This window comes from Dipodomys merriami, unplaced genomic scaffold (assembly GCF_024711535.1).
Source record: "Dipodomys merriami isolate MVZ:Mamm:240054 unplaced genomic scaffold, mDipMer1.0.p SCAF_212, whole genome shotgun sequence".
NCBI lineage: Eukaryota > Metazoa > Chordata > Mammalia > Rodentia > Heteromyidae > Dipodomys > Dipodomys merriami.
The window spans coordinates 662,797-682,706 of NW_027203516.1; the positions used below are offsets into that span (position 1 = coordinate 662,797).

At 37.2% G+C, this 19,910-nt stretch overlaps 1 long non-coding RNA gene across 2 annotated transcripts; it reads left to right on the forward strand.

Moving 5' to 3' along the window:
- The first annotated feature begins 935 nt into the window (after positions 1-935).
- Positions 936-18,779, forward strand: LOC138834338 (uncharacterized). Of its 2 annotated transcripts, XR_011374071.1 has the most exons (4): positions 936-1,215; positions 14,636-14,686; positions 16,272-16,410; positions 18,057-18,348. It is a non-coding gene; the product is annotated as an uncharacterized lncRNA (long non-coding RNA). The 2 variants fall into 2 exon arrangements; XR_011374070.1 differs by lacking the exons at positions 16,272-16,410; positions 18,057-18,348 and adding an exon at positions 18,398-18,779.
- Positions 18,780-19,910: the final 1,131 nt, after the last annotated feature.

Below are 19,910 nucleotides of genomic sequence, written 5' to 3' on the forward strand. Positions count from 1 at the left end.
AGGATGTTTTCTAGTGGTGGGGATCTATTTCAGGCCTAAGGAATATACATGAATTTCTTGACTTGTAGGAGGCCAGTTTTCCATTCCCCCACAGTGCAACATAGTTTCCAAGACCACGGGTTCTAATCCCAGTCTTGGCAGAAAAATGGCACCTTTATAGTATGTAATAGTATAATAATGCTAAGGTATTTCATTATACACCAATTTTATTAATGTGTTTGTTTAACATAATTGTGTATAATTTTATCCTAGAATCATTCAAGAACTGCTCTTTCAATCATGACATGCATCATATTCCATTGGTAATCATATGCACAGGAATAAGTTTCTTAGTACCTCCTTCCATTTGGAGGTGGCAGGACCAAGATTCCAACTGTGGACTACAGCTCCCACCACTTAAACCCAAGGATAGGGAACTCACCAGTCTGTCCAAGAACTTCAACAAGACCAATGATTAGGTAGGCACCAGTGGCTCTCAGCAGTCCTCCTTGATACTTACAAGGCTGTGATGGGAAGATCATGGTCGAAGTCACCCTAGGCAAGAAAGTCCAACTTGAGTGCCAACAAAGCCAGAATCCCTGTGGCCCTAGTGTGGAAGGCCAGCCTTGATCAAAAGCAGCTCACAGACTGTGCTCATATCCTGAGTACAAGGTCTGGGACTGGGAACAAACAGACATACACAACAATCTGTGAAGTTATCCAGCTAAATGAGGTCACCCTCTCATCTCCAACTGAATTGGACATTGTTCCCTGGGAAAAGGGCTGGGGGAGCTGCTATGTTCTTGACTCCGCCCATGCTGCTTTCATCACAGGATTCTGGCCACACACCCATAGTTCTTTCTGACCAATGAGATACAAGAATGGTGGCCACGCCCACATTCCATGCTGCCTGGTAGCACCTGGATTCCCTCTGTTAGTTTACACCACTACCAGCAATTGAGGAAGGTAGAGATGGCTGAGTGTTGAGGAATAGACTCCAGGCAACTTTGGAATATAGAAGGAAATTGAGATGCCTGCCCATGCCCCAGCACCCCTCCCTCCTTCCCAAGGTGCAGAATTTCAAACATTAGGCAATGGCACGCTGCCAGGCGCGTAAAGCCCCAACCTGCTCCCTGGCCCTGGTTCTCGGCTCTGAGGACATGTGTTTGCAATGCCACTGCCATTGCTGCTTGCCCCACCTGGAGCAGCCTAAAGCAAGTTCTCCCAGCAACACAGGTGAGTGTCTGTCCCCAAACCACCCCTACCCCGGGTCAGACACCCCTCTGGGGGCACCATGACCCCCTACTTACGTCCTCGCCATGTCTCTAAGGAGCCATGTTTCTGTCTTGGGCATTTCTGAAACAGAGACTCAAGATATGCTCTGGCTGGGCTGGATCGAGGTCCTCCTATCTATGACAGGTATGCTTCAGCAGACCTTGTCCTCTGGTGTTGGGATAGTAGACATGTAACAACATGCGGTCATCGATTTAGATGGATTATCGCAAACTTTTAGTCCACAGCAGCTGATTCTTTTATTCTTTATATTTGTTATAGTGAAAATACTGTACAGAGTGGTTAAAATTACATGGGCAAGATAATGAGTACATATCAAGCATGGTAGCCTCCTCCTTTGATTCCCCTTCCCATCCCACCTTCTCCCCATTCCCCTACCCAACCCTCCACCTCCCCCTAACAAAGTTGTAAAGGCCATTTTCGACATAGGACTTGTACATCTCATTGTTGCAATGGGTCCACCTGTAATCCCTATTTAAATGATTTTCTTTCCCTTCCCCTCAATAAATTATAACAACAAAAAATACAGTGAAAACAGGGATTATACCATGGGGGAGGGACATAAAAATCAACAAAGAAATAAACTTATAAATGTACTTGAAAAAATGGAATGAAAGTAAAAATTTTTGAATACATATCTTAGGGTTCATTTCCTTAACACCAACTTACCTGACCTTTTCTGCTTGAGTCAGGCATATACCAGTTATTGCAAATAAGGTAAACCATGGGACCTATGTTTCTTTGGGCCTGGCTCACTTCACTTAACATAATTTTTTCCAAGTTTTTCTATTTCCTAAGAAATGGAGCAATGTCATTCTTTCTGATGGAGGCAGAGAATTACATTGTGTATATATACCACATTTTCTTGATCCATTCATCTACTAAGGGGCACCTGGGTTGATTCCATATCTTAGCTATGGTAAATGAGTCTACAATAAACATAGTTGTGCTGGTAGCTTTAGTGTGGTCTTGTTTGTGAACATTTGGGTAAATGCCCAAAAGTGGGATTGCTGGGAAATAGGGGAGCTCTATGTGGAGTCTTTTGAGAAACCTCCATACTATTTCCAAAGTGTTTGAACAAGTTTACACTCCCTCCAACAATGCAGTAAGATTCCCTTCTGTCCACATCCCCTCCAGAATCTGCTGTTATTAGAGTTCTTGATTATAGTCGTTATAACTGGGGTGAGGTGGTATCTCAATGTTGTTTTGATTTGTATTTCTTTTATGGCTAGAGAGGTTGAGCATTCCTTCATGTGTCTATTGAGAGAAGTTTCTCTTTAAACTTTTAGCCCACTTATTTATTGGGAAGTTGTTTCTTTGAAGATTTGTGGTTGGGGAATTTAATTTTTTTTTAGTTACAGGTATATTGTAGATATGTGACCCTTGTCTGTTGTATGGCTAATGAAGATTATCTCCCAATCCGTGGGCTTTCTATGGATCTGGCTAGCTATGTCCTTTGCCATACAGAAGCTCTGCGATTTCATGTAATGGCATTTGTCCAAACTTTCTTTGATTTGTTGTGTTTCTGGGTCTCTATTAAGAAAATTTCAGCCTGTGCCAAAGAGACCTAGGGTTTCCCCTATTCCATCCTGTATTGTTTTCAGGGTATCTGCTTGGTCATTGAGGTCTTTGATCCATTTGGAGTTGATTCAGGTTCAGTGCTTTATATATCTACAAGTGGTTAACCAATTTTGCCACACCATTTACTGAAGAAGCTGTCTTTCTTCCATTGTATTTTGTTAGCTCCCTTATCGAATATTAGAAGGCTATAGGTCTGTAGGTTCATTTCTGGGTTTTCAATTCTGTTCCATTGGTCCTGAGGTCTGTTCTAATGCCAGTACCAAGCCATTTTGATTACTATTGCTTTGTCGCAGAGTTTGAAATTTGGTATTGATATTCCTCCAGCACTGTTCCTTCTGTTGAGGATTGTATTTGTTATTTGGGGTATTTTATTGTTCCCTATGAATTATAGGATTGCCTCTTCTATTTCCTTAAGAATGAGGTGGGAATATTGATAGGTATCGCATTGAATTTGTAGATAGCCTTGGGAAGTATTGCCATTTTGACGATGTTGATTTTTCCTTTCCAGGAACATGGGAGTTTTTGCCATTTTCTAAGATCTGTTTTGATTTCATTTTTCAGGTTTTCAAAGTTTTTATCATAGAGTTCCTTCAGTTCTTTGGTTAAGTTAATTCCTAGGTATTTTATTTTTTGTAGGGCTATTAGGAATGGAGTTTCTAAGTACAAGATCATGACATCTGCAAAGAGGGAGAGTTTTACTTCTTCTTTCGCTATTTGGATCCCCTTTAGGTTTGCATCTTCTCTTATTCCTGTAGCTAGGCATTCTAATACTAGGTTGAGGAGAAGTAAAGAGCTTGGACATTCATGTCTCATTCTTGAGTTAGGAGGAAATGACTTTAGTTTTTCACCATTAAGAATAGTGCTGGTCAATCCCACTTTTGGGCATTTACCCAAATGTTTACAAACAAGACCACACTAAAGCTACCAGCACAACAAGTTTATTGCAACATTATTTACCATAGCTAAGATATGGAACCAACCCAGATGCCCCTCAGTAGATGAATGGATCAAGAAAATGTGGTATATATACACAATGGAATTCTATGCCTCCATCAGAAAGAATGACATTTCCCCATTTGTTAGGAAATGGAAAGGTTTGGAAAAAATTATATTAAGTGAAGTAAGCCAGGCCCAAAGAAGCATAGGTCCCATGGTTTCCCTTATTTGCAATATCTAGTATAGGTATGAGTCAAGCAGAAAAGGTCAGATAATGTGATGTTAGGAAAATGAACCCTTAACTATGTATTTTAATGCTTTCGTTTCTTTCATGCATGTGTTTCTAACGCATTTATAAGATTATTTCTTTGTTGCTTTGTATGTCCCTCCCCCACAGTGTAACCCCCGCTTTCACTATATTTGATGTCAGTATAACATGTGGAGGAGATGGGGACAAATAAGTCGTTTAAGGATTCAGGTGGACCTGTTGCAACAATGAGAAGTACAAAATGTCATGTCAAAACCAGCTTTACAATGTCGGTGTGTGGGGGGAGGGGGGGTATAATTGGGTGGGGGGAGGGGGGTAAAATTGGGTGGGTGGAGGGGGGAGGCGGGTAAGGGAAGTGAAGGGTAAACAAAGAAGGAGGCTGCAATGCTTGGTAAGAAATGTATGCATATCCTGCCCATGTAATTGTAGCCCCTCTGTACAGTATGTTCTCAAATAAAATAAAATACAATTAAAAAAAATAGTGCTGGTTATAGGTTTATCATATACAGCCTTTATTGTATTGAGGAAAGTTCCATGGATTCCTAATTTTTCCAGAACCTTCATTATAAAGGGACGTTGGATCTTGTCACATGCCTTTTTGGCATCTATTAAGATAACCATGTGGTTCTTACCCTTGCTTCTGTTGATGTGATGAATTATATTAATTGATTTGAGTATATTGAACCAGCTTTGCATCCCTGAAATGAATCCTATTAGATGATGCATTGTTTGAATGAATTGTTGAAGTCGATTGGCCAAAATTTTGTTGAGAAGTTTTGCATCAATGTTCATCAAAGAAATGGGTTTATAGTTCTCTTTCTGTGATGAGTCCCTGTCTGGTTTGTGGATGAGGGTTATTATGGCTTCATAGAATGAATTCGGTAGTGAAGTTTCTCTTAATTTCATTGAAGAGTTGAAGTAGTATAGGTGTGACCTGTGTTTGGAAGGCCTTATAGAATTCTGCTGTAAAGCCATCTGGTCCTGGGCTTTTCTTAGATAGGAGGTGTGTTATTGCAGTTTCTACATCAGTGCTTGATATGGGCTTGTTAAGATGGTTTAACTCATCATGGTTTAGTTTCGGCATGTCAATATTTGCTAGGAAATGGCCCTTTTCTGGCAAGTTCTCACACTTATTAGCATAAAGTTTTGAGAAGTATTCCCTTATAATGTTCTGAATCTTGGTTGTTCCTGTGGTGATGTTTCCATTCTCATCTCTCAGTTTATTTATTTGTGTGCTCTTCTTTTTCAGATAAGATTTGCTAAGGGTCTGTCAATTTTGTTAATTTTTTCGAAGAACCAACTATTAGTTTTGTTGATTCTTTCTATAGTTTTTTTTTGGATTCTAATTCATTTAATTCTGATTTAATTTTAACTATTTCTTTCCGTCTACTGGATTGGGGATTATCTTGCTGCTCTTTTTCAAGGAGGCTCAGATGTCTTATCAAATGGTTGGTTGCAGATCTCTCCAATTTGTTGATGTAGGAACTCAGAGCTATAAACTTGCCCCTGAGTACTGGCTTTGCTGTGTCCTAGAGGAGCAGGTAATTTCTGTGTTCATTTTTGTTGAATATCATGAACATTTGAATTTCCTCCATGAGTTACAGGACTTTCTTTGGTGGTTTTTGGTGTTAAGATCTAATTTTATTCCCTTGTGGTCTGAGAGAATGCAAGGTATAATTTCAATGTTTCTGAATTTGGACAAGTTTGCTATGTGGCCTATAATGTGGTCTATTTCAGAAAACATTCCATGTGCTGCTGACAAGAACATGTATTCTGGTGCTAATGGCTGAAATATTCGGTAGATGTCTGTGAAATCTACTTGATCTATTCAGTTGTTTAGATCTGTGCTTTCTCTGTTGAGGTTTGTCAAGTTGATCTATCTAGTGGGGAAACTGGTGTGTTAAATGCCCCAACAATTAATGTCTTTGGATCTCTGTGGGATTTGAGGGAAAGTAGTGTTTCTTGGATAAATATGGGTCCTCCGTTATTTGGCGAATAGATATTTAGAATTGTAATATCCTCCTGAAGGAGAGATCCCTTAATTAGTATGGAGAAACCTTCTTTACCTCTTCTCACGAATTTTAATTTGATGTCTGTTTTATCTGATATTAGGATTGCAACTCCCGTCTGTTTACAGGGGCAGTTTGCTTGGTAAATTTTGTTCTAGCCTTTCACATTGAAAATGTGTTTGTTTTTATGGGCAAGATGTGCCTACTGAAGGCAACAGATAGAAGGATCTTGCTTTGTAATCATACTAGATAGTCTATGTCACTTAATTGGAGAGTTATGACCGTTAATGTTGAGAGATAGGACTGAGAGGTATTTGGGAGTACCTTCCATTTTATCCACCTTATTGGGGGCTGAGGCAACTGGGTTCTTCCTGAGGTTATTGGATTCTCAGTTTGGGTGCAATTTCTTGGGCTTTATTGTGGTCTTGTTGGTTTTCTATGTGTAGGACGTCTTTAGGAATGTTTTGTAGGGCTGTTTTGGTGGAGATATATTGTTTCAATTTTTCTTTGCTATGGAAAGTTTTTATTTGACCTTCAGTTATGAAGAGTTTATTCTTGGTTGATTGTTGTCTGTCTTTAGGGCATGGCATATATAATTCTAGGCTCTTTTTGCTATTATTGTCTCCACTGAGAAATCTGAGGTGATTCTAATTGGTTTCCCTTTATAGGATTGATCTTTTCTCCTTGAGAGCTTTAAGGATCTTTTCCTTGGTCTGCATTGATCCTGTGTGGATTATAATGTGACAGTGGGATGTCCTATCCTGGTCCGGTCTATTTGGAGTTCAAATAGCTTCTTGTATCTGAATAGGCCTATCTTTTTGCATGTTTGGGGAGTTCTCTGCTAGGATCCTGTTAAACAAATTTCATAGACCATTAACTTGTGTCTCTAGGATCTCCTCTACAGCCATTATCCTCAGATTAGGCCTTCTGATGGTGTCTTCCAAGTGTTGAATAGATTTATTATATTTCTTGGATTTGTCTTGGATGGTTGAACTTTGTTTCTCTATAATATCTAAGCTGTCTTCAATCCCCGAAATTCGATCTGCTCCATGGTGTAACCCCCTATCAATACTTTCTATTTTGTTTTTTATTTCTTTTTCTTCTAGTTGGTCGGCTTTGATGGCTTCAAATTCTTTGTTGGAGCATTGTTTTATATCTTGTATGAACTTCTTTACTTCCTTAATTTGGTGTTTAGTGTTTATTCTCAAATCACTTAGTTGATGGGTTATTCCCATTCCTTCTGTTGGGTTCCATTCAGCATTTCCTTTGTGGTCTCCCTGACTTCTTTCAGTTCTCTGTTTATGGATTCAATGAATGCCTTTAGTGATCTTTCTGCATTCTAATCCAGCTCTCTCAATTCCTGTATTACTCTTTGCTTAGCTTCTTCACATTCATGCAGTTCCGGTAGTTCTCATTGATTGATCTCAGTCTTTTCACGACATTCCTTTATTTCTCTTTCAGTGTTCTCAAGCTGTTCATGCAATTCCTGTATCAATCGTTGAGTAGATTCCTCACGCTCATGATATTCCTGTATTAACCTTTGTTTTGCCTACTCTCTCTCCCTATCACGCTCATTCAGAGTCCTTTGCAGGTTTTCAATATTTTCATTTACCATGTTTACCAGTAGTGTTTGTAGAGCTTTTTGGGAACTCTCCTCTGGGTTATTCATTATCTTTTCTGTCTCCTGATTATCATGAGTGGGAGTTGAGATACCGGGACTTGCCGTTTTTCTTGTGTTTTTCCCAGTTGCTCTGCCCATTTGAGATGAAAGTAAGGCCAATTTTGTGCTAGCACACTATTTTAAGGCAAGCATCAACCAAAGTCTGTAGTTGCAAAGTAAAAAATCTGCAAAAATCTAGTTCAACAAATATACCTATTCAATATCAAACAACTATGTATTAATGGGCCATAAAGAAGTATTTGGCAAACAGAAATTATTATGTTAGGGAGAGATATGGGCAAAAATAGGCATATAGGCATGTGGAAAGGCTGTGGTAGAGTTAACTTAACTCAATCCTAATCTCAAAGCGGGAAATAGGTTGGATAGAATGATAGTAGAGAGACAGAAAATAATAGGAAAGAGAAAGAAAAAAGACAAGAAAAAATAGAAAAACAAAAATTAAAAATTAAGAAGTGCAACACTTAAAAATTATGCAAATTTGAAAATGGAATATTCAGAGAGGAACGTGGATAGAATAAGAGAAGGAGAGGGATAAAAAGGAGATGTGAAAAACTTAAAAATAATAATGCTTAATATATTATATAGGTATAAAGAGGTAGTACTGCTATTAAGGAATTTAAGTCTAATAAGTTTTAAATTGAGTAATAAATTTCTGGATCAAGCATGTACACAATGGGGCTAAGGTCTAGTAATCAACTATTGGCATATCTGAGGATGAGCAGAACAGCAATTATGTCATGCACAGAAGAATGAAAAAGAAGAAAAAATGAAAAGAATGAGAAGGAAAGAAAAAAGGATCAAATGGTCAGTAGAGCTAAACAAAAAATTTTTAAAAAGAAAAAAAAGCACACACATATACCCCTAAAATAAAAATTATTGGAAGAAACAATATTAAAAGAAAACAAAAAAATTAAAAGTTAAAAATTAAAATAAACTTTTAGAATTTTTTTAAATAAAAGGTACAAAAAGAAGTTCTTAATTTTTTTGGGGGGGTGGGATGGGAAGATCGTGTATCTCCCTTGTGTCCTTAACCTGTCTCTTGTTGGAGTCTCTGGTCTGCTTGTGGTTTTTGATTTTCCTGTGGCTTGAATGGTTTCTTAAGTCAGTTTGAACTGTCAGAAAAATCACAGCAGACGATTCTTGACCACAGGTGAAGCTCTGGGTTGGGTCACAACCATCGAACCTCATTCTCCTCACAGGACAGTTGTGAAGAAAGAAGGGATTTATACAGAAGGATCTCTGGAGCATGGCTAGGCACAGAAGGAATGGCCTTCAGAGAAGGTTCTGGGCAATTCTGTGAGCAAATGACAGGAAGATACCCAGAAAGGGCTCAGGTGGGCCCTGTTATTTATCGTGCAACAGATGTGTGATTATCAAATAAAACATGGCTCTTTTTCATCATTACCCTATCCCCATGAGGAAGAGGATCCTTCAATGTGTTGAGTTTTGCAGCTGGTGAAACCAAGGCACAGAGAAGCCAGGTGATCTACTTATGACTTCAACTTCACAGGAAGCTCTGCCCTACTTCGCTACCATGCTCCCTAGTACAATGGGTGCTATTCAGTCCACTTCTTGTGTTAGGAAGTTCACTTCCTGTCAGTCGTGGGACTGGAATTCTAGGCCTGGGTGCTGTTCCCGAGAGCCTCAGCAAAAGGCTAGTGCTCTAACACGAGCCCACAGCACTATTTCTGATTTTCTGGTGGTTCTTTGGAGATAAGAGTCTCACAGACATTCCTGCCTGGACTGCTTATGAACCATGATCCTCATATCTCAGCCTCCTGTGTAGTTAGGATTAGAATTCTGAATTACCGGCACCTGACTTAATTGTAATTCTGACTTTTTTCTCTCTCTCTCTTTCCCAAGACCTGGTTGAATGGGTGCTGGAAGTGGGGGTCCAGGATCCCCATGTGGATGGAACCCAAGATGGCCCTCTCATTCTGGAGGTGGGCTGTGAATTAGTAGCTGTCTCGCTATCTTGTTGAAATAGATTCATGAGATAAGCCCTTCTGTTCCCTAGCTAGACCGTGACAGTTATTCATTGTCCATCCAGCTTTATTAGACTTATAATATTGTATTGCTTTCTACATCATTTTCTAGCACCTGTCAAAAATTATGATAGTTACATAATGAAAATGTAATGCCATCTTAAGTAAGTTATTTAGGGCTCTGGGAATTTGGCTTCATGGTACGGTGATTGCCTAGCAGCCATGAAACCCTGGGTTCATTCCTTAGTAACCCATTAAAAAAAAAACACTGGAAGTGGTGCTGTGCCTCATGTGGTAGAGTGCTAGTGTTGAGCTAGAAAAAAAAAGATCAGGAAAATTCCCTACCCCTGAGTTAAAGCCCTTCGACTGGCAAAAAGAACAAAAACAAACAAAACAAAAAAAAATTAGTTAGTAAATGCAAAAGAAAGAACTTGGAATATATAATTGCTTCTTCCATTCTGACACCTCACAACAGTCCCTAATTTATGCACTTTACTTATGTTAGGATACTGTGTTGAAAAACATTTTTGTTCATTAAGTCACAGCAATTAATGCCAAGAATGTGCTTAGATGTCAGCTGAAGATTAATTCTGGAAATTCAATTATTCCAGGATTTGTGTGGTCACTGCTAATCACAAAGTGATTTTGATATCTTTTTGGTGAGTTATGCACCAAAAATGCAGATGCTAATTAATAGTTGTGAAAGGATATAATGAATAACTCCAGACAGAAGGAATAAATGATAGTAATTAAGGCATACCAGAAACTGTTCTAGAGAACCATTTTTAGTTATTGTAGAACTTGTTGTCAACTAGGCTTTGCTTCATTGCTTTTAACATTCTAAATCTCTTAGGCTAGCTCTTAGTCTCTGTGTGATAAATGTATCTCCTTCTATGCTATTCTTTCATACCTTTGTTTTCTAAAAATCTCATTCTTTCTATATTTCTCTATGAACATTTCCTGATACTAAATACACGTATACAGATGGCAGAGGATGTTAATGTAAGGATCCCAAAGCTCATCAGTCAATAATGTAACAAAATGGAAAAAGAGGATATATTTATTGCTACTTCAATTTTTCTGAAATGCTGCAATGTCACCATTTGGTTAAAATTTCCATTGTTTGTCTACACAGTGTCATTCAGTGCACATAAATGCAAATATCAGCCGGGTGCTGGTGGTCTACACCTGTAATCTTAGCTACTAAGGAGGTTGTGACCAGAGGATTGTGGTTCAAAGCCAGCTTTGTCAGGAAAGCCCATGAGACCCTAACCTTCAATTAACCACCAGAAACCAGCAGGTGGTGCTGTAGCTAATCACCCAGGATCAGAGTTCAAGCCCCACAACCAACAAAAAAGGTGAAATATGACTTTAAGTTTCCCCAAAAGGAAGGACAAGTTCAATAATCTTCCCAACCAAAAAAAAAAATTCCAAAATGGTTCAGTGCACCTACTTTTGTTGAGTTATGTTATGGATTCTTTGCTGGACATATTCTGTAAAAGCAAATCATTTAACTAGGGATACAGGTGGACACATTGCAACAATGAGATGTACAATCGTTATGTAGAAAAACGAACTTTACAACTTTGGTGGGCGGGCGGATCGGATGGAGGAGGGGGGTATATGGGAAGGGATGGGAAGGGGAAACAAAGAGGAGGCAAAAATGATTGATAAGAAATATACTCTTTATCTTGCCTATGTAATTGTAACTCCTGTGTACGGTTGCTCACAAAAAAGAAAGAAAAATAGTCAAATATTAACTTTACAATAAACTTCGTCTAATATTTCTATTTTGAAAAGAGAAGACCGTACATTTGATGTCACATGGCTTTCTTACTATCTTAGTTCAAAGCCAACCCAGGCAGGAGAGTTTGTCAAACTCCTATCTGTAATTACACAGCAAAAAATCGAGAAGTGGAGTTTTGGTTCAAGCATTAGATTACTAGCTTTGGAGCTGGTAGGCAGGAAAAAAAAGTGTTCAGGACAGAGTCCAGCCTCTGGGTTCACGCCCTAGAACCAACATAAACTAAACAAAAAAGCAAACAAAAAAACCAGATATTTCATTGGGACCCTGGTCTGAGAAGTGGCTCCTTTTGCGGATCATATGCACTGGATTCTCTTTTGGAGTCCTTATTGCTCTGGAGAACTCAGGACCAAATTAATGAATTGATAACTGACTCCTGCAATAAGAGAATCATGTCAGGAGTGAACTATCCATCCATAAAACACTTAAAAACCTCCATGTCTTTGTTTCTTTGCAGTAGAATTTTTTTGGGGGTCCAGTCATGGGCCTGAACTCTGGGCCTCAGCGCTTTACCTCAGGTCTTCAACTAAAGGCTAGCACTCTACCATTTGAGCCACAGCACCACTTCTGGCTTATTTTTGCTTTTGTGGTGATGAGGAATCGAATCTAGGGCCTCAGGCTTGCAAGGAAAGTTCTCTACCACTGAGCCACCTTCCCAGCCCCTGCAGTAGAGCATATTTAAAACAACGTTATTTCCTTTTGTTCTATGCTGGACATCAAATGGCACATTATTTCTTTTTGTAATTCTCTCAACTAGAAGTTTACAGAAAAATTATATATAAGTAAAAACACACTAGAAAAGGTCAAGGACAGAGTTTTCATCAAGCCTTCAGATTCTCTTCTTTTACATTAAAAGGAAAGCACAAGTTAAGATGAACTTTGTCAATCCTCTATGTTCCATTCCTCTCCTGGGATCAGTTTACACATCCAGTAACAGTTACTTCCAGGAACAATCTATGGTGCTGCTTGAGGTATAGTGAATGATTTCTGGCTTTACCGAAATAACACAAGGACACCTTTGGACCTGAAGTAACACGAGTTTCAGAGACAACTTAGTAAAGAGAAAATATGAAATTTATATTGCTTATAAATACATTGTCCATGAGTATATTGAGTTCAAACTTTGTAAATTCTCTGTAAATTAAGGTGAATTTTAAAGGGGAAGAAGTTTCTCAGATAATTTTTTTTTGTGAGTGTATGTGCTGCGCATTATTTCCCAAGTGTACATGAATTTGTTAACTCATGTTAACTATAGCAATAATAAGAGAAAGAGAAATTTTCTGTTTAAGTATAAGGGTTCAATACACTATAGAAGACGCTATGAATAAGACCACGTTGAAACAATAAAGCGAAGTCCAGTAGTTAGATTTATGAGAGTGATATAGAGAAAGCATTACTCCTATGTGGAACAGGAAGTATGAGGCCACCCCCTTTCTAAATCATGCTTGCTAATGACACAACTTTGTAGAAAGTAGAATGGAAGAATAATTCTGTTTTCAATGCAAGTCAGATATAAGAGCATGGACTTGATTGGAAAAAAAAAGTCCATCTTGAGAGAGCAGGGATTATACTAGCTATGAACTGGTGGATAAGATCACATTTTTTTCTTTCCTTTACTTATATACTGTTTGGTGGTGGTGGTCTTGGAACTTGAACTTGGGGCCTAGTCACTTTCCCTCTGCTATTCAGCTCAAAGCTAGTGCTCTACCACTTGAGCCACAGTGCCGCTTACAGTTTTCTTGCAGTCAACTGGAGAAAGAGTCTCCTGGACTTTCCTACCTGGGCTGGCTGTGAACCCCAATCCTCAGATCTCACCAACACCCAGCATAGGATCACATTTCTAACAGTGTACACTCAGCATATGTAATGTGTATGTTCATCTATCTTTATATAAATTCTTGAGTTAAAAATCTGGGCTACAGCTTAGACTTTACACTCACAAAAGTGTTTGTAGTTTAAAAGTTGATTCGACTAGATAAATAAAACCTAAGAATGTGATGGAGTCTGGGAAGTTCAGTTTGCATACAGCCTGGGCAGAACAGTTTTTGAGACATTATCTATAATTAACCAGCCAAAAGCTGGATTGGAAGAATGGCTCAGGTCATGGAATACCAGTCATGAGCAAGAATGATGAATAAGAGCTTGAGGCTTTTGCATACATACGTATAAACATACACAGACACAAAGAGGCACTTATATGTGCACAAACATATACACAAATGAAGCAACTCTCAGAATATGTAGAAAAGTTAGAAAACAATAGAAAATATGTCCTGAGTAAGACTAGAATCATGTGATAATTTTTCAAATTAGAAAATCCTCAAATGAACTTTCTTCAAAAAAGTTTGAGAAAATTACATAGATAGGGATCAGAGATAGTAAGAGAGTCAAGTAAGCAATATTAAAGGGATTAGATCCATGGAGGCATGAATCAGAGACCCCGCAGGTGCATTTGAAAATGTTCATATCCTGTGGCAAATGTTAGGACATCTTCGAAAATAGTACGTGAACAGTCTGAAAAGTCTACTGGATAATATAACTGGAGAAGATCAGAATTGCCAGTCTGTATCTAGATTAAATAAATCAAGAAGGGCCTGGGAAGGTAGCTCAGTGGTAGAGAGCTTGCGTTGCATACATGAAGCCCTGGGTTCCATTCCTCAGCACTACATAAGCAAAAAGAAAAAAGCTGGAAGTGGCCCTGTGGTTCAAGGGTAGAGATCAAGTCTTGAGCTGAACAGCTGAGGGACAGCACCCAGGCCCACAGTTCAGGCCCCATGACCGGACCCAAAAATAAATAAATAAGTAAATAAATAAATAAATAAATATAAATAAATCAAGAAACTATAGTGGGGCAATGTGATACAAGCCTTCAATATTAGCACTCAGACTGACAGGAGATTAGAGACTGGAATTACATAGTGATACCTTCTCTGGACCAGGTAGTCTAATATTTTTTTAATAAAGAAACCAAAAAAGAAAGGAATTCGCAGTTGGAAATTTGGGCTAATTTTGTCATTATGTTTTGAGAAGTCGTTTCCTATTGAAATGCAACTCATATATAATCCTCAGTTGTCCTTTTAAATGCTCTCTTCATTACAGAACATTCCTAGATGCAAAATGGCTCATGATTCCCATGCAAAATTTGAAAAAGTAAGTAATCATCATTCTGTTAGATTCCAAGAAAAGGATGAAGGATTACAAAAGTTTAAGCCTGGAGGAATAGAAAAGTTCATCTAATGTAGGATTTTATAGATTTGCTAAATTAGAGTTTAGACTTCAAATAAATATTTTGGTTTTGTTTGTAATTTTATATATTATAAGATACTACAAAATCCTTTCTCAGTAGCGTGTTTAATTGAAAATTTACAAATGTTTCTTGCATTCTATTTGCCTGTCATATTGTTTCAAGAGAGTTATAGTTAGAACTCAGTTAATAGATAATTCCAACAGTTCCTATTTAAAATGATAATGTAAATAATGTAGACCGAGTTGCCAAGAAATAGATATTAATTTATAAATTTAGAAAAAGAGCAATTTTTTGAGGCATTGGTATAACATTGTATGAAGAGAATAATTGTGTGAATTCTTTCTTCTATCTGTAGGTAACACAGGAAGCAATTTCCTTACTTACATGCCTCTGTATACACTGAGAAAAATGCTAGGTTTGGAGTTTGTTTTTATTTTTGTTTTTGTTTATGGCTTTGTCATAGGGCTTAACTCTGGACCTAGACACTGTCTCTGAGCCAGTTAAGCTCAAGGCTTGTGCCCTACCACTTCAAGCTCAGTACCACTTGTGTCTGGCTTTTGCTGAGAAGTTTATTGGAGATAAGAATCTATGGAACCTTCCTGCCTGGGTGGGCTTTGAAATGTAATCTTCCGATCTTAGCAACCTGAATATCTATGATAGTTAAAAAGCATAAATATAAATAATATTTGCAAGAATTCCAGTGGAGGAAAAATGATGCAACCCAGTTTATTGTGGTGTTCTTTCCAGAACACGGAGGGCATCACATTAGCATAGGTGTAGTATTTTTTCCAATAGAAATAAGCTATTTGTGATGTAAATTAAGGGAATTTTGAGGTGCACCCTACAAGTTGGAAACTGTTGGTGTAGGATGACTTTATGGCATAAATTTTGGGATTGTTGGTCAAAGAAATAATGCTTCATAGTTTTATACTATACCAGAATGTGGCTATTTTTCTATTCACTTCTCAATCTGTAATACCCCATTGGAAAATGCATCTATTGCAGAATTACATAACATGCGAACAGGTACTATTTTGTATCAGGTATGGAATGTTCATTATTTAAAAGTCAGTAGTTATTAGTAGTTATTATTTTGAGGAACACACACATTCTGTCCTCTTAACAACTTATTTACTTTTAAAAGTTATGGGTTTCTATAGAATTAAACGGTTTTCAGTTTTAGTATGAGAAAGTACTAATTTATTCTTTTTTGAAAATATTGGCAATTATATTGTGAAAAAAATTGTCAAGTTATATAACATTCAAGTTGATGGCCCTCTGATAAAGAAGGGGTAATTAATTCAAATGAGATGCCAAATAGTACTGCTTTTTTAAAAAGTTACTACATGAAGAATAATATTTATTTCCTGCAGCTTATTTTTTAAATTTAATTTTAATGTGAAAGTGATGTGCAGTGGGTTAGCAATTGTAAGGCAGTGAATGCATAAATGTCCAAACTTGTTATCCCCTCTCTCATTTTTCTCACAGTTTTCCTTCAGCCCAAAACTCCTCACAAGTTGTAATGTACATTTCCAACATAATGTCTTATGGGTATTGCTATTGCATTGGTTTGCCGTTTGTCCTTTGTCTCGCCAATTTGTTGTTCGTCTTCCCTTCCCTAATTAAGGTAAATATATACACAATGCACAGGGTACTAAAATCAAACACAGTAGGAGATAACCCAGAGGACAAAAACCCAAGGAAAATAGAAATCACATAGTACATTAAAAACAACAACTGCAAATAAATATCTCTGTCCATATCTTGGAGTTCATTTTGCTCAGCATCAGCTTATATGTTCATATCTATGCATAACAAAGCCACTGGAAAATAATAATTTCATGGATAATATATCATGAAAACAACATGTTAACTGTTTTTGATGGTAAAGATGGAATTAGGATTGGTTAATTCACGATTCTGATAAAGGAATTTCAAAAGAGTTTTAAAATTATGACAGGTAAATTTCAATTGTTCAAACTTTTTAATTTAGCCTATTAAAATTTAAAATTGTCTGGAAAATAGGCTTTCATGCAAAGATATCCATGGAGACTTAGCTGAGAGGGAGCAATGTGGGCAAGATGGCTCATTTTCACACAAAACAAACAAGCCTCACAAACCTTGCTTTAAATCCTGTAGGTTAACATGAGAATTGTCCTTACCCAGGAAATATAGTCTTACTGTGAGAAACAAGGTTGTAGTTGAATTTAAACTCAAGGTTTTTTTTTTTAATAAGACATCAGAATTTGTGAATTGACCTTTAATTATCAAACAGTAATTCTCTTAAAAAGATAATTTTGGTCAAAATATTTAGGGAAAAAGTGCCCTTCCTTCAAAATGAAAGAACGTATTGAGTTTACACTTTTCTGTTTGTAATATGTTCCACAATGTCTTTGCACGTGAAGCGCTGAAACACAGTAAAAATCTGATTGGATACTTCAAACCAATGATTTCACATTTCTAAGTAGCTCAAAAATATAATATCCTCATTAACATGAGATAGTGAAGACTTCTCTTATTACACATGCCAAAAAGTTTGGGGATCAGGAAAGAATTGAGCAAATTGAAAAGGTAAGAAAACACGTTCTTAGAAGCCCTAGCTAAGGGTATTGGCTTCAGCAGTGGAGGGGGCAAAACTTTTTGATATAGATTGTCTTAATGCTTTTGCTACCTAAAGTGATTTTACAGAGCCTATTTAGCTCAATATAATGCAGAACAAATTGAATAAAGACATGAAAATAAATTCCACCTCCAAATAAAAGGGTTTTAAAAGAGAAACCATGAAGATGTAGCAGTGGCAGATGCAGTATAGTCCTTCACCTTCACTAGACTTGAAGCCAAGAAGTTGTGATTAATTGGAAATCAGGCAAGAGCTAAGAGGTGACATAGAAGTATGGTTCTTTGTAACAGACAATGTAATCCAAGGAATGGGTGATTTAACTCTATTCTTCTCCATACATCTTGTTGAGCAAAAGCAAGACCAAGAGAAAAATAATCTATTGAAACAATTTTGCAAAGAATAATTTCACTGTTCCTGATATGGTATCTAAGGAAATTCTTAAGAGAGAAGATAAAAGTCGTAAGAGAGAAGATATTAATGGATTATTCTTCACTTTCCTCTAAGCATCTTGTTAGCAAAATATATGTTTGAGGTTAGAAGTGATTGAACCAAAAAGGGGTGGAGTACTTATTTTTGTGGGCACATTAGACACAAGAAGATTTCAAGGTAAAAGAAAAAAGAAAAAATTTATAGCTAAATATTTGTGATTACAGGTTCTTGGACTGGTTTTTTGGAGACAAAGATTTGCATTAGTGTTGGTCTTCATTAACATAGTTGTTGGGTTTTCGTGGCAACCAAATGAAAAGAGGAAGTTTAATGGAGTCGTTTGGACAAGTAAACTGCATGATAGAAAATAATGGAAAATAATATTTAATGAATTATTTTGAACAATTACTTTGCGAGAACAAAGAAGGAAAGATATAATTCAAAATCACTTGACTTTATTAAAAGTATGAAAATAGAGTAATGAAGAGATTGAGAGAAAAGAAGTCGGCTTTTCCTCCAGTGGAGTAATAGGTTCTTGATCTTGTTTCTTCCATTCTGTCTTCACCAGCTATCAAGTGTGCCTCAGGACTGGAGTATCCATTTTAGACAAAGAGCATTCGCAGAAGAAAATATTTGTTTCCACCAACCCTGTCCACCCTTAAGGAAGAGAACAGTTGCGCAGGTGTTCCAGTAGAAAAAAAAAAAAAAGAGAAGTATGATCAGGGAGGACATAAAACCCTTCAACTTGTGAACTTGCTTGTGTGGAAACCCCTAACACTTGTTTGTTTGAAACTATAAAATCTGTGCTAATTTTGAGCTCGGGGCCTCTTAACATCACCAGTTACTGAGTGTATGGAAGACCAAGCTCAAGCTTGCAATAGACGACTGTTTGCTGTTTGCATTGATCATCGACCCTGGAGGTCTGAGAGGGAGCATCTGAAAACTGGACACTTCAGTGTGAGCCAGCAGTGCCTGGCTTGGTCGTATTGTTTTTTAATAAATAAAATCATTTATTTCCACATTTTGATGGATTAAGATATAGGTTTCAACTTATTGTGGTTAGTTCAAATAACATTCTCATATTGATACTATTCAATAACCAATGTTTTCCAGAGATATAATAAGACTAGGTGCTTCAATACATCTGTGAACACATGACACAATTTACATAATACCACTTACATACTTGTAGTTGTCTTAAAATGACACAGGCTTTAGGGCCAGGAGGTAATATTTATTTTTATTTCTGCATGAAACAATTTGTGACTTTTTACCAACAAACTGAAATTGACTCTTTCCTTATTTGCAAGCTAAGTTGGAAAACGTGAGGACTCTTCACTTTTCCTTATTCCTGCTCTAGAATTCAACAAATATATTGTTCAATATTTCTGGTAAGTTACATCCATTTACAGATGAGAAATGTAAGGCCAACAGTCAATAGAGTGAGTAAATAATGATAATATAATTTGTGTCTGAGCACTTCACTCCGTGTGCTTACAAGGAGAATAATTTGGTGATGGAGAGGACCAATATGAAAAGACTATGGGGAAAAAGCATACTTTGTAAATGGTTGTTTGAGGACTAGGTAACCAGTGATGAGTATTTGAAACAGGCTGGTGTGAGGAGCAAAAAAGGGGTAAATAGAAATCATATTAGTGACAGAAAGTGAGAAAATCTTGATCATTCATCTTATCTAATGGGCAGGAGTAGAAGGGTAAGAAGAAAACTGAAATACTTCCACCTCTCTGGCTGGAAACTCTGTTAGTGATATTCTTATGATAAGGATTAGAGGTGGAAAAGATGGATTTAGAGGTAAAAATTCTCTGATAGTTCTAAAATTTATGTTAAACACATGCAAAGATAGGTCCGTTTAGACACCATCAAAATATCCACGACCCTTAATGTGAAAAAGAATAATAAAATTGGAGGCATTATTAAAGGGAAGAGGAAAAGAAAAATTCTGACACGTGTGAACAATGTGAACAAAAGTGTGGACAAGATTGGAAGAAAGAGATAAATAAGGAAACAACAATGTAATAAAGACAGATTTATAGAAGTAAATGAAGGAAAGAATTTTCAGG